The sequence below is a fragment of the Montipora capricornis genome, chromosome 4 (genome assembly GCF_036669925.1).
Source record: "Montipora capricornis isolate CH-2021 chromosome 4, ASM3666992v2, whole genome shotgun sequence".
NCBI lineage: Eukaryota > Metazoa > Cnidaria > Anthozoa > Scleractinia > Acroporidae > Montipora > Montipora capricornis.
In genome coordinates this window covers 35,128,958-35,144,915 of record NC_090886.1, presented here as the reverse complement: position 1 = coordinate 35,144,915, position 15,958 = coordinate 35,128,958, and the positions used below count along the sequence as shown (strand labels likewise).

At 39.5% G+C, this 15,958-nt stretch overlaps 1 protein-coding gene across 1 annotated transcript in view; it reads right to left on the bottom strand.

Moving 5' to 3' along the window:
* Positions 1-1,995: 1,995 nt before the first annotated feature.
* The window catches only part of LOC138046522 (synaptic plasticity regulator PANTS-like), a 25,188-nt gene continuing 11,225 nt past the window's right edge, over positions 1,996-15,958 (bottom strand). The window contains exons 5-6 of the transcript XR_011131732.1: positions 7,952-8,136; positions 1,996-2,178 (exon numbers count right to left, since the gene is read on the bottom strand). The gene's annotated coding sequence lies outside the window, so the exon portion shown is untranslated. The remainder of the gene's footprint in view (positions 2,179-7,951; positions 8,137-15,958) is intronic.

The window sequence follows — 15,958 nt, the reverse complement described above, 5'->3', positions numbered from 1 at the left end:
CTTATTCCAATGATGTTCAGATCCTGTTTTCTTTGCCTTGTTATATAGTCTTTGTTTCGCCCTGGATTGTCGTCGAAGCGAGCGATTGAACCAAGGTAAATTGTATCTTGAACTTGTCATCTCATACGGGATACAAGAGTCCATATTGTTGCGAACACTGTTTTCAAAATCATTCCACTTCGCTTCCACCGAGTTGTTATCATACCGAGTGTTGAGCTTTTCAGCAAGTGTTTTTAATTTCAATTTAATACGCTTGTTGTCAAGCCGCTTTCTGATGTAAATTTTCCGCTTGACATGCCGTTTTTTGTGGCAGGATAGCTTCAGGGTAAACAACACTATGTCATGATCGCTAATTCCTGGTTCTACAGTTACATTATACAAATGATGTCTGGGCTATTTGATAAGACAAGTTCTAAGGTGTTACTTGAGTTGCCTTGTCGCCTAGTTGGTTCCTTTACGAACTGCATTAAATTATATTCTCGAGTCAGCTCAATCAATTTCCTGGAAGAAGAAGAAGAAGGATTTGTTGGAACCTCGAGATTATCCCATAAGATATTTGGAGCATTAAAATCGCCCGCGACAATCACACCATGTTTGCGGAGTTTATCACCTAGTTTGAGCAGAGAGGCGTCCAGTTCATCCAGACTTTTAACATGGTGGGAATGTGGTCGATAAAAGGTGCAAGAAAGAGTGATTTAGACCGCCCTCCAGCCGTTTGGCATTAGCTCCAGATGATTTCGTAATATGTGTCCAGATCAACACGATGCGTAGCTATGATATCACCTTTTATTCCTTGGAAAACACCACCACCGGTTTGACCTTCGGCTCTGTTCTTTCTAAATACAGTATAACCTTCCGGGAAGATCTCCGAGCTTGTAATTTCTGGGTTTAACCAGGACTCATTGCCAAGAATTACATCGGGTTTGTGTACATCAATTACAGCTGCGATGTCTGCAATCTTGTTCTTTAAGCTCCGGCAATTTATGACCAGACATGTCAATTTCCTTGGTTTAGAGTTTGGTTTAAAACGGCGCGACGCGTTTGTCGACGTTTGTTTACAATTTTCTTGTAGTGGAGGAACTTCGCTGACTTCGGCGTCGCAACTATTCAGTCGGTCAAAACTATTTGACGAGCACAAGGAATGCAATGAATTATCGAAAAAAGAGTCTGAGAAATTAAGCAATCCGCAGAGAGGGCAAATCCAGGAGCAGGACGAGTTTGCTAGGATCTCGTACATCTCATGCGATAAATCGCAACAATCAGACCTCACGTGAAACCATTGCTCGCACTCGTCGCACTGAATCCCCATTTGGTTTGACTTAACAGGCTTCGAACAAATACCACAAGGAAATTTCCACTGACCAGGGTTTACTTCAATATCTCCTCCCAGTAATAGCAATAAGTGGAAAAACACTGCAGAACCACGTTGGTAATTATTATCAATAGACTTATTCCTCCTCGCTCGTATACGAAGCATTGCCAAACAGCTCCAACACGATGAAAATCATCATTTGTCGCCGGAGTCTTGCCAATAAAATAGCTAGATATTCTTTGTGGCCTTAGTAGCTTTTCTTCGTTAAAATCCAACCATTTAGTCATAAAAGTATACCCAAAGTTGCGAATAAAGCAAACACTGACCAGGGTGGGGATTGAACCCACGACCTTCGGGTAAGATCACCGCTGCTCTACCGACTGAGCTACAAGTTCAGACGAAAGTAGGGAGTGGGAATTTAAGATGTCAATGTCATGAATATGTACAAGGACAAGGAAGGGTTACGTTTGTGTAAGGCTAATGCTCACGTGGTTCATGTGAGTAGAAAACTAGCACTTCATGTTACCCTCTAATAGTTAAGTCTGTTGAAATATAAGTGCTACACGGCCAACGTTTGCAAAAACGTAATCCTTCCTTGTACTTGTACATGTTCATTGCTGTGACATTGACATCTCAAATTCCCACGACCTGCTCCCGTCTGACCTTGTAGCTCAGTCGGTGAAGCAGCGGTGATATAACCTGAAGGAAGGATTCTAATAGCTAATATATGTACTTTAAACCAACAGACTCGAGTACGCCGTCCTCTCTGCCAGAGTTATCTTTACCCGTTTCTTTGGTAGAAGTGACTTTGTTCTCTGCCCCGCCACTAACACGGTCGCAATTTATTTTTTCATTCTGACTTCTCTCTAAAAGGAAAAGTAAACAATTTATGAAACCATGGATAACAAAGGCAATAAAAACAGCAAAACTATTGTCGAATACTTGTGGAATGTTTGTCGCTGGTCTGACGCGGCGTTTTATCTCGGCCAAGACTCTTCACAGACTTTGGAATTCAAAGTCTCTCTTGGCCGCAAATTCTATAGACGTTGACAGTCTGGCCCTCTATCGCAGAACGATTCCCAACCATGCAATTGCGAGTTAAATTTATACAAAAGCAAAACTATTGTCAAATACTTGTGAAATGTTCGTGGCTAGTCTGACGCGGCGTTTCGTCTCGGCCAAGAGACTCTTCAGAGACCTTTAGAATTCAAAGTCTCTCTTGGCCGAGACGAAATGCTGCATCAGACTGGCCGCGTTGGACTAGCTGTTTAATAGAAACAGCTATACGGAAAAAGAGCGAACTTTTTATCGCCAATAACTTGATAAATATAAATTATATCAAACTAGACCCTCCGTGAGGGTACACTGGGTTGCCTGTGGTACGTGCACCGTTCCAAACAATTTTTTTCAAGGTCATTAAGAAGTCATACCAGAAGAGGCCCTTTGGCTCACAGGTCCTCACACGTTCGTACGACGAAACAGATCTGTCCTTGCGTAATATGTAGCTCTAACAGTGCACGATGTTGTTTTGGTATTGTCTATCATTGTAGTGCCATGGTAGAAGTCTTGGGTAAATAGTCTGAGAAGACATGTGGTTACTAGCAAAGTACTGAACCCAGAAAGATTGAAGAAAATAAATGGGAAGTGCGAAACATTGGCTTCTGGGCTGACATGTTGATAAACTTCTTTTCACCACAAGTTTACGCGTGCCCTCTGAGCATCTGACATATACCCCTTCGTAAAACAGAAGCATTGGACCGAAAATACTATTAACGTTAACAAATGCAAATTCAGCAAGGTACATATTTTGTTAGCTTGCTTTATGCAAAAACAAATATTGATGCAAAAGTAAATAAATATTGATACACAGTTTTTAGAAAGAGCAGAAGGAAATTTCCAGGACGGTCGCTCGAGAATAACATATTTACAACATGAAAACAACATTAATTTTGAACCAACCATGAATATAGAATATAAACAGTTACGATCAGCGACAAACATTTTGGGAAATTCTTGCTACCCTCAATTTTGTTATTGTACGTTTTGGCTGCACAAATAAATCGCAAATGGAAAGTGACAACGTCGGAATTCAGCGGGCGCCGTGATTAAGTTACTGCGGCATGTTTACTTGCCAAACAGTGAAGCATCTGTGTGAAGCGATGGCAAGATACCGGGTTTTAGTAAGTTTCTTTTTCTGTCAAGTGTTATAAAGTTTGACAAGAAATGAGCGAATTGAAAACAAAGATCACAATCGCCCACCATTGTCTCTGCAAAGTCAAAAATTTACTCTCCAAGACGAGGTTATTTATCACCAGGTAATTCCATCATTTTGGAAATAGCAGCTACTTTATTATTCACCGGCGTCACAATTTTTTGCTAATTTTTGGGGCTCATTTTGTTGAAACTCAAGCACGCTTCCAATAGACTTGTTTATTTTCACGAAACCTTTCCTGCTTACACAGCAATACTAAAAATATCCTCCCGTATCACGCTTCAACCTTAGGGACCGTTCATTTTTTATGGGGTAGGGGGGGGGGGGGGCCTGGTGGAATTTGGAGGAGAGTAATTTTAAAATTGTATTCCCCCCCCAATTTCCGATTTTTTTCCCCGGCCCCCCCCCCCCCTCATCAGAGTAATTTTTTGGAAGCCCCCCCCCCCCCCCTTGAATAAAAAATACATATGGTGTTAAAAGTTACTGCAGCATTAAAATTTCGTTTTGTTACATTTCACATAATTTATTGAAAGAAACCTGAAAGCTAGAAAGCTGCTTTTAACAAATCACTCAAAAGAATGAAAAGTCAACAAGAAATTCTACCATGACTTCAACGTGGAGCACATCGCTAGGATTGAAGCCAAGCTGCTAAATGTTTCAGGGGAATTAGAAAACCTCGAAAAAAAGAAGGAGACCTTCGACCAGATCTTCAAGGGCCTCGCAGGAAACTATGCGTCAAAAAAAAAATAATTAAAAGAAAACCGTAGGAAATCAAAGAGCAGAAAACGCAAACGGTTTGAAAACAACGTCCGACGCGTGTATCATATGTGCGTTGCAAATCCCCTTGCAAAAGAGCTTCCCAGTTGTCTTCTTTATCCTCCCTCCCTGACAATCCCGGAAGCATGCATAAACGTTGAAGATGTAGCAGCAGTGTTGCTAACACGGGATGCAGCATTCATCGCTCACCTACTGCAATCAAACTACTTCAGCAACGTGCCGGGAAGCAGGCTGATTACCAACCTTAAGCCAGAAGTAAGAAACAGGATGTATTGTTTCCTGCATCCTGAAGATTATAGCTCAAACGTCGGAGACACGAACAAACATGAAGAAGAAAACGACGAAGAAGAGGAAGAAGGGGAAGACGACGAAGAAGAACAGGAAGAAGAAGAAGAGGAAGATAGCGACGACGAGATCAAAGAGAACGTCGAAAATGATGAATTGGACACCTTGTAGTAGTTTTATGCCCCTCCCATTAAATTTCTCACAAAAAGCCTTGGTAACGAGGTTAGTTCCAATTACAGGACTCAAATTATTGGTCTTTCTTTAATATGCGCTTGACAACAACATTTTTATGAATGAAAAGAAAGTTGTTACTATTCAAGACTGTTATTATGGTACGTTCACTGTTATTATAAAATATGTAAAAAGCTGTTGAGAAGTTTTCTTGAATACCCTGGAAATGTTTTAGTATATTTGTTATAAATAAAAGAGGTCAATTTTTTCCTCAATTTGTAAAATCTCTTATCCTATTTTTAATCTAATTTTTTCGTCCAACGCCCCCTTTTCCTTCATTTTTTTTCGGCTGCCCCCCCCCCCCTTGCAAGCCAATTTTTTTTAGTGCCCCCCCCCAATCCCACCAGCCCCCCCCCCTTCTCATAAAAAATGAACGGTCCCTTATGCTCGAAAATTCAATACGCAACATGATATTATAATTCACAAAGGCAGAAAATATCACAGAATCCTTTCCCAGCGAAATATTTTATCGAAACAAACAACATAAGATGCACTAAAACGCCATTCGCGTTACAATGACTTTCCATTGCTGGTTAACGAGAATAACAAACTCACGAGGCAGAATGTATATTTAGATTTAATTAGTTAGCACAACAGAAAAACGCTAACCTCATTTTGACACGAAAATGCTTTACTATTGCCATAAAAACTATCCAGTTAAGCTCGCGTATTATAAAACATGATGAATTCATAAAGGCCACCTTTTCCAGCGAACAATTTTTTGAAACAAACAACATATTTGCTCTTTGAGGCGAAAACCTCTTCCTATTTCATTGTGTGCGTGAAGACAAGAAACTCAATTGTGTCAAATTACCATGTACTTCAGGTAAATACTGCTCACTTTGATTTCGTCTCGACGGGCGATAGATTGTTGTCGAAGTCCAGTCCTCGTCGCTTTTGAGATTCATGCCTAGTTTATCCAACTGACTTTCCATTATTGAGCTCCATAAGGGTATATTTTGTTTAAGGATCCACTAAAACGCCATTCGCGTTGCATGACTTCGACGCCATTGCAGGCTACGTTAATGATTCTACTGTGTCCACCAGAGAAATCTACGCAGTTCCACTACCCTCTCGATCCTAAGAAAATACGCGCAGAAGGCTCTATACACAAAGACACCACTTACCAGGGGAGTGACAGGCAAGACTTTTACCGACACGGAAAAAAGTAATAATAAAATAAATAAAAAAAAGAAAACAAACAAACTAAACGCAGACCTCGACTGGGTTTGCCCATAGGCAACCCAGTAAAAAAAGAAAACGGAAATCTACCCATTTTTCGACTGGGCTTGCCATAGGGCAGGCAACCCAGTAAACAGTATTCGAGCTTTAACTCATGCAAGCAAGAAATTATCCTGTGTACTGAAGCGTTTCCGTACGCGTTGGGTTTCACCGAAGAGAACTTTTGACCGAGCAAATTAAAACATGAAGAGAGGGGGGAGGGGGAGAGGAGGGAAGGAAACGCTTGTCCGCAAACCTCGACATTCCGCAGAATGCCGTTTTCACACTTTTCATTAACATATCATTCAAAAGGGCATGAAAGTTCATTCAACAAAGGATTGTAATCAACATTAAAGTGCCCCTGTGACCAAAAAATCGATTCATATTTTTCTTTGGATTTCAAAACTTTGTTAACAAAACACTAAGTGACCCAGGTTTTAAGCCTTGATTTCAAAAAGACACCTCTTTATTGTAACTGTAATTTTCCTATTTAATGGTCCGCCATTACTAACATTATGTTCTTGAGAGAGCTGGATCGAGGAGAAAATGACGTCAAAGGCTCACTAGTTTAAGAATGCAATACGTGTGTACGCCGCAGAATTAATATGCAGCACGGGGTTTTTTTGGGCTTTCAGACTTTTAAACTCACGCTTTGCATATATAATAAGCTGCTGTTCACACGCTGAAATTTCAAGCTAGTGAGCCTCTGACGTCACTTTTCCCTGGATCCAACCTTCTGAGGTTCAATCGGTCAGTTTTGAACGTGAGTAATGGCGGACCATGAAATCCAAAACTTACACTCAAAGTAAACGGCCTTTGGATAAAAATCAAAGCTCAAAATTTTGCCAATCAGGTGTTAAGCAAACACACTTTCAAAATCTGAAGGAAAAAAGGTAGTGGTTTTTTTGATCACAGGGGCACTTTAACATTCACCAATCATATCCCTGCGATTTCGATCCATCAGGAGAAGGGATTTTCACTATAAAAGTCCAAGTAATTTTTTTCTCTTGTCACCAGTTTGTTAGAACAATGCCCTCAATTGAAAAATCAACGCGGTAGTGGAAGAATTTGACTGCATCTCTTGCGCACCGTCACCTCCTGCCAAGAACGGTTACGTTTTTGCAAACTCTGACCAGGGTGGGAATTGAACCCACGACTTTCAAGTTAGATCACCGCTGCTTTACCGACTGAACTGCAAGGTCAGACGAGAGCAGATCGTGAGAATTTAAGAAGTCAATGTCGTGAAAATGTACAAGTACAAGGAAGGGTTACGTTTTTGTAGGGCTAACGCTCTCATGGTTTATATGGGTTGAAAACTAGTACTTCACGTTACTCTCTAACAGTTAAGTCTGTTGAAATATAAGTGCTACACGGCCAACGTTTGCAAATACGTAAGCCTTCCTTATACTTGTAAATTGCTCCCGTCTGACCTTGTAGTTCAGTCGGTAGAGCAGCGGTGATCTAATCTCGTGGGTTCAATTCGCACCTTGGTCAGAGTTTTTCTCTGTCCCTGAGTGGGACCATTTCTATTAGTAGGGCTAACGCTTACGTGATTCATGTGGGTAAAAAACTAGCACTTTACGTTACCCTCTAATAATTAAGTGGTGTTGACAGGGCCACGTATGGACAGGCAGTAAAGACCGGCCAGGACATCTCATGGACTTGCCTCTGTTTTAAAGACGAGACGCCAGTGCCCATTGCTGCTAGTTCAGTGATGGGGTTGATTTCCAGTACTATGTAATTTTACCGTGAATAAACAATTGAATGTAAAGCCTGAGAAAATATTGCAAGCACCATTTTGAGGTAACTAATTAACAATTAGACCCGCAGCCCACAAGGGCTACGGGTCAATAGCCCATGACGCGAAGCCAAATGGGCTATTGACCCGTAGCGGTCACGGACTAATAGCTTACCTGTAGCGTAATGGACTAATAGCTGATATACAGACTAGACTCGAGTACGCCGTCCTCTCTGCCAGAGTTATCCTTACTCGTTTCTTTGGCATCGCAGTCAGACTTCGGAACAGTGGTAGAACTGACGTTGTTCGCTGCCCCGCCATTATTAATTTGGGAATTCATTGTTTCATTCTGCCCTGTGTCTAAAAGGAAAAAGTAAACAATTTATGAAACCATGGATAACAAAGGAAAGAAAAACAGCTATGCGGAAAAAGAACGAACTTTTTATCGCCAATAACTTGATAAATATAAATTATATAAAAACAGTATTTGAGCTTTAACTCGTGCAAGCAAGAAATTATCCTGTGTACTGAAGCGTTTCCGTTGGGTTTCACCGAAGGGAACTTTTGACCGACCAAAACATGAAGAGAGGGGGAAGGGGGAGAGGAGGGAAGGAAACGCTTGTCCGCAAACCTCGACATTAAGCAGAACGCCTTTTTCACACTTTCACACTTGAGCGCACACCTGTCTGGAACGTCTCAAAAAAACGACCAAAGTAATTCTTATCTTCAAAGTAGATGATCAGACTGCCCTAAACAACTATAGGCCTATATCTCTTTTGTGTATCTTTAATAAAATGTTTGAAAAGCTTATCTACAAAAGGCTCAATTCATACTTAATTTCTAAAGAAATAATTTCTGAGTCACAGTACGGTTTCCGCGAGAAGCACTCAACAGAACATGCAATTCTTGATATCATCAGCAAAATTCAAGTGAATTTGGACAAAAAGGTTTATTTTTGTGGAGTTTTTATTGACTTGAGCAAAGCGTTTGACACGGTTAATCATTATATATTACTTAAAAATTACATCATTTTGGGATTAGGGGGGTAATTAACGAATGGTTTGCCTCTTATATTAAGGGAAATTTTTAAACCAATGAAATCAAGAATTATATTAGAAAAACATGAAACATTATGTGGCGTACCACAGGGATCCGTCCCAGACCCTCTGCTTTTCCTAATCTATACAAATGACATATGCAACTTTTCAAATATTCTTAATTTTTTCATATTTGCAGATGATACCAGTTTGCTCCATGCAGACAGTAATCTTAAAAACTTAGAGAAAACCTTTAACAAGGAATAAGCGAAAGTGTCTAGTTGGCTCATTGCAAATAAGTATAAGTAAATCTAACTTCGTTCAGTATCTGCCGCCCATGTCAAAAGAAAATTACATACCCGGGAGCCCACCATAAAACTTTTCGACAATAATTCTCAACGTTTAGTAGCTCTAGAGTGTCAAGAATACGTCAAATTTTGAAGAGTTTTAATTTATCAACATCTCAGCTGGAAGCCACATTGATCACATCGCTTTAAGAATCAGTAAAACTTTTGGGGTCGTGCTGCGAAGTATCTTACAAACAAATTACTTTTACTTCAAAAGTGCGCCTTAAGGTTTATGTAACTATTTTACCGATAAACAACATGCCATTCCTCTTTTCCTCAAGTCCAACTTCCTTCCTATTCACTTAATGTATGATATTTCTACTAATGTGGCTCCTTCTTTAATTCAGCAGCTTTTCACGAAAGCAGAAAATGTGCATGGTTAGGGCACAAGATCGGCCACCAGAGGAAACCATTACGTCAAAATCTTCCACACTTGAAATTCAAACAAATTCGTTTTCGCGATCCGGCACCCATGTTTGGAACATTTTACCACCAAAATTACGTCATGTCAATAAGAGTAGGCTTAAAAAGGAATTATGTGTGTCTCTACTTAATATACTAGAATCAGAAAATAAATATATTGGTGTGCCTGAACTTATCACGAGGTTGCCTAAAGTCAAATCTAATGTTTTATTTTCCATGCCATAATTGCAGCTAATATTAGGCATTAAAGGAAAAGGAAACGAGGAAAAAGGAAAAGGAAAGGAACTTTATTTAAGTGTCTAGTAGATTTAGCGCTGCAGCACTAATTGGGGACACTGTATAGTGAAATTAACAATTAACACAACAAGTCAAATGTTGGTGTTTGAGGAGAGGGGAAACCGGAGTACCCGGAGAAAACCTCTCAGTGCAGAGTAGAGAACCAACAAACTCAACCCACATATGACGCCGAGTCGAGGAATCGAACCTGGGCCACTTTGGTGGGAGGCGAGTGCTCTCACCACTGCGCCATCACTGCACCCCAAGAAAGTAAATAGATAATATCGAATATCTCTTGTGCAGCCTCCCACCTCGATTAGCACTGCTACCTGTGGGATGGCTATCATATCTTAATTGATTATTGTTGTAAATGAAGATTCTTTGTTGTTGTTGTTGTTGTGTTCTTTCAATGTGTTTCATCGTTGACCCTTCATAGTTGGAAAAAAACTAAGTAGTTAGCGTTTTCTGGGGCTAACTGACTCAGTACAACCTGCCCTAGCTAAACTGCGTCATCATGTCTCTTCTTCTATTCTAAAACATCTGTATCATTCTCTTGTTTACCCTTTCTTAATATATGGTGCAACTATCTGAAGTAATACTTATGAAACTACTTAATTTACACCCAATAATTGGTTTACAGAGGGAGGCAGTTAGAATTATTACTTTTTCTCAATATCATGAACATATATCTCCTATTTTTGAAGACTTGAATATTATGAAAAACCTTGATGTTATATATTATTTAAACTGTCTTTATGATCAAACTTCATTCAAATATGCTACCCTCTGCCTTCCTTAATTTCTCCACCCGTGTATCCTCAAGGTACAAGTACAAAACTAGGCTTGTTTTCAGATCGACGTTTTACATACCTTTAGCGAGAACAAATTACGGTAAATTTAATATTCGCTTTAAGGGAGCTATTTGTTGGAATAATATTGACGAGTCTCTGAAGAGTCTATTAAAGCTTAGCAATTTTAAACTTTTCTTCAAAAGGTTATTTTCGATTCCTATTAATCAAATTTTTGTCTTCTCTCCCCTGTTGTTTTCTCTATTCCCTGACTCATTTTATAAGTTGTGTGTTAAAATTTTTTTAAATTTGTTATTTTTTGTTGTAACTTTGCTTTATACTTGTGCCTCATTTAACAACAACTACTACTGTATTTTGACTACTACTACGCGTCCTAGCTAGATTAGCTTTTTAGTTATTTTCTAGGTGGCCTCATACCCTAAATAAGTTGTATTATTCTTGTTCTCTTCTCCCTTTTCATGTGTGGTATAAATAAACCTTGTTGTTGTTGTTGTTGTTGTTGTTGTTGTTGTTGTCGGCTGAAGTCATTTACATTTCAGACTTGTTCAACGCAAAAAAGAAAACTGTTTTCCGTGTTTTAGCTCTCTTTGCAAAAAAACTTAAAGCTTTTCTGGAAAAATATTAAATTCTAACGAGATACGAATTACTGTAGCCTTAATTCGCCTCTAATTGTGATCTGCTTAAGTACGAATCGGTATATAAAATATCAAGAGCGATTTGCAATTTCTTTCAATCAATAGCCTGTTCCAGGCTCTCAGATAGTCGAGAAAACGAAAAGAACTGCGTGTGAAAAGCGAGTGGGGGCTTGGGTCGAGGCGAGGCGGGAGAGCCTGTAAGCATCTCTTTAAATTCTTCATTCCGCCCACTTTGCAAATAACCTTTCGCATGTCAAAATGTCAATGTCAAAATGTTGAAAAAGGGCGGCATTGTGTGGTCCCACGCGAGTTCAAGCGCGATTCTTTTATTGTTGTTCAAAGGTGATGCGTTAATTCTCGCTTGTGCGAGTACGTTAGCCAGAATTTAAGGCACTTTTAGGAAAATAACTTTACAAGCGAAAGAAGGCATTGTCAAAGCAACCGGAAAACGAGTGTCAAGGAAATCACCGACGGGAGATTTAGCAAATTCGACCAAAAGACACGACCAGTTCGAAAGCTGCGAGTTCCCGACGCTCTGTTGACTTTTCCAAGGAAAACAGAAACCCGACCATTGAAGTTTCTGGCCTAGATGATAAGATGGTCTCATCAATAAACTTCAGCTCTGATGCATCAGGACAACCGATAATGAATGTGAAAGATTGATATTTCATGTGGATGGCTTCAAATGCATTTGCAGTATACAGACACGTAGCCATCACCTTCGCTTCCTGAAAATCGCTTGATCTTTTAAAGCTTTAAGACATACAACGGAAATACAAGCCTCGAAGGCGATGAAGGCAGTAATTTAATTGACCCTAGCTGGTGAATTCGAATACGCAGCCAAGTATTTGTATAAGAAAGAATAACAAAATATTGTATTTTTCTCGTTCGTCAGAGTTTTCAGAGAGCGCCGTTGAATGCAATTGTGGCGTGCAGAGGACATAATAGCTGTGTCAAATGCGAACTATGTATCGTACCCGGTGATGATATATATATATATTTTAAGCGGTGTGGAGAGATGTCGTATCACAACATTGAAGCGCTTTCGCAACGCGCGGCAGTAACTGAAAATTTATGCTTTTACCAAAACCAGTTGGAAGCATTGCAAACGGATCGTTTTTTCGACTTATCTAAGTTGAACAGAAACAACTTTTGCTCGAATCTGAGGGCTTGTACGTTTGGGAATACTTTAAGACACTCGGCGACAGAGTTGACCTCTTCCTTTCGTGCTCCGCGCGAGAATCAAAATGGTGACGAAAGTGTTGATGTAAACTGTCAAAATTGACCAATCAGAGGGTATACCAGGAGCTGGTATACCGGAATGAAGAATTTAAAGAGATGCTTACAGGCTCTCCCGCCTCGCCTCGACCCAAGCCCCCACTCGCTTTTCACACACAGTTCTTTTCGTTTTCTCGACTATCTGAGAGCCTGGAACAGGCTATTCAATCAATGGCAAGTGGCAAAATTAAAACAAAGCTTCTCCTTATTCCCGCCAAGGGAACCCCTAATATGGGCAGTAAACAGTTCGATTGCCCAATCACATTACTTCATATCAAATGACGTCAAAGCGAAATGCCAATCGCTTCCAGAAAGTTCCACAGAGAGATGACGTTGTTTGCATCCGCGTTCGCTAACACAATGAAAATTCGCGCTCGTTTGTTTTTCTAATCTAATTCGCTCGTGGAAATACTTGTCACTGGAGAATTACCTCCTGTCAGAGCAGAAAAAAAGAGTCATATAATACGGCCTAGAAAAAGACGACTTCACTAAAGTTTACCTTGTACCCTTTTATGTCACAAAGGAGGCTGAACTGGCGATATTACAGTACATCGTCATCCATCGCATTCTGCCCACCGATGGTTTATTACATAAAATAAACATGATCGATTATCCAACTTGTCCTTTAAAATGTGACAGATAGGCAAAAACAGTGCGCTTTTTTTACAGAACATTTTTCCCCGTAGCTACTCTGGAAACAGTGTATAAGGGCTTAGTTCACCCACATTTTGAATACTGTTCTCCTTTGTGGGACACCTGCGGCAAATTATTACTGCGGCAAATTATTATTGTTTTAGTATAAATACACAGGTGATTATTTCAAAAAAGAGAAAAAAAAAACATTTCAACGCGAAATCATTTTCACTTACAGTGGCAAAGCGACTACTGGCGGTCATTTTGGCCGTCGAGGTGATTATCGGCTGGTAATCCGAGATAGCGAGCCAATGAGAGCGCGCGATTTTGTAAAAACCCCTGTGTATTTATACTAAACGGTTTTTTGTGTCGACACGCACGCCCTCCAGGGAAACCAGCCGAGAGTTTTTGGGGTTAGCGCGTTTCTCTTTTGATTTGAATATTTCAAATAAAGTATTACCTTCCTACCTACCTACCTACCTACCTACCTACCTACCTACCTACCTACCTACCTACCTACCTACCTGCCTACCTACCTACACCTAATTGGTTAAGTTTTTGCTTCTCTTGGACCTACATCGTTAGAGTTGGAATGTTCGTTAGGATTTAGTGTTACGATATTTTGTCTTGGTTTGTTTAATTTGCATGTTATCGTTAATATATAGTGCTAACTTACATAGTATTTTTAATGATCAATAGACAGGTGAGTCCGTTTAGTGTCGTTATGTTGGCAGTAGTAGTGGTAGCGCTAGAAGTCAATTTTGTAAGTAGAGTAAAATGTAAATAAAAAACTAAAAGAGAAAAAAATTAAGATCTCCTCTCGAACAACCTGATTGCATTTGTACATCGACACTAGCTGCTAAATTTGTTTTCGGCGAAACATTTGTATCTCTTAAAATATTAAAATTTCTGGTAAGATATTCTCGAATCAAATATGCGTTCCTGCCAATTGAATGCATTTTTATCATCAGATGAAGATTTTCTTCTCCATAGCACATTATAATTTGAAAACAAGACACTTTTAAGATCACAACTGTTGGATTATCTTATCGCCTAAATTTGAGATTCTTGCGGCTGATCTTGTCGATTGTTCTTTGACACACCTTTCAAAATTCTTAACTAGATGCCATCTAATGTGTGTACTAATGTTTGATGCCTTCTAATGTATGTTCTCCAAAACTGGCAAACAGATAGCGGTCGAAACGCCTTCGGCTTCCCCAGCTATTAAAACCCAAAAAACTAATATTCATGTTACAGTGGTACTTACGCGAAAATAATCCCAGACAAGCAATTCCAAAAACCGCCACTAAACGTATTATATTTTTCATAACTTTGACGCCGACTTGCAGAACGGATAACTCTTGCTCAACACAGTTTAAAAGCCAGATGGCAATTGATATAAGATTTCGTTTTTCCTTAATTACTTCGAAAACGTGACCAGCGGTGGGCCTTCGTCGGCGTTGAACACACACGCAAATTGACGGCTTCAGTTGACGGCTTTTAATTACCACTACCAAAAACTTATGCGAACTACACTCCTTTTTTTGTAAGAACGTCGAATTTTGGGGCTGAGGCTGAACGTCATTATTATTTTTTTTTTTTGCTATTTGATGTTTGAGCCCGAAGATGCTCTTGCAGTTGTGTGGTTGGACTACAAATCATCCAAGTCATCACGAAAAACAAATAAGCCAAATAAAGACGTTGTTGTCAACTAACCGGATATATTCTTTTTATGTTTTTAAAACTTTGCTTAATACAGCCTAAATGTTTCTATAAAAAAACGGTTTTCAGTTTATAAAAGAAATGAGTATAAACTCAAACTGTACTATTTTCTTAAAACTATTCAAAACTATTGAAATTCCAAAGGGTTTATTACTAAAAGAGTCTTTGCTGCTGGTTATTTACCATTAGCAAGGAGAAATTCTATCCTGATGGAGATCAGCGGGTACAACTGTGAGGAAAGGCATAAAAAATATTGTCAAACAACATCGATTTTTTATTCAAAAAACCCTTTTTTTTTTTTTTTTTACAGAAAACCCAAGTTTAGTTTAATACCCAGCCAAACGACTATAGCAGCTGCGAACACCTGCAATAAAGTCCGCCTTCTCAGTCTCAATTTCGACTTCACGAACTGAAATTCCACTTAGCTCATTGTGGAAATTGCACTCTGTGTGTTTGTCTAGCTATACCGACACAAAGTTAGATACAATTAATTGTCAGATATACAAGTTAAACGCGACGACGCACAATAAAAAGCGTGAGGGATGATTTGTCAATAGGACGTTTTCAACCAACCTCTAGAGACACTAGAGCTTGAACCGAATGAGAGATTCTTTGTTTTCGTCCACCAACATGGCAGCGGTGACGTCTATCTAAAAGTGAGGCCAAACATTTTTATGGAGTAGGGCGTATAAACAAGCATAGCATTTACAGCTTATTTTAGCATTTATAAACTCAAAGTTAATTTTCCCATATAAAGGCTATAAATCGTATACCGAGCTTGGGCTGCCTGTGGTGTGTGAGAAAAGAAGAAGTGTGAGGTAATAATGACCAGTTAAAGAAATAATTTTATTTCTTGCGTTTCACCCTCCTTTGCTAGATTTCTTTTCAGCGAAATGTCGCTTACGCCTAAGAAAAAAATTGAAAAAACAAAAAGACAAAAGACTAAGGCCCGGGTTAAACGCCGTACTTCACATGAGGCGAACCTAATTACACTTTAGGTCGACCCAAACTAGTTAAGTTCG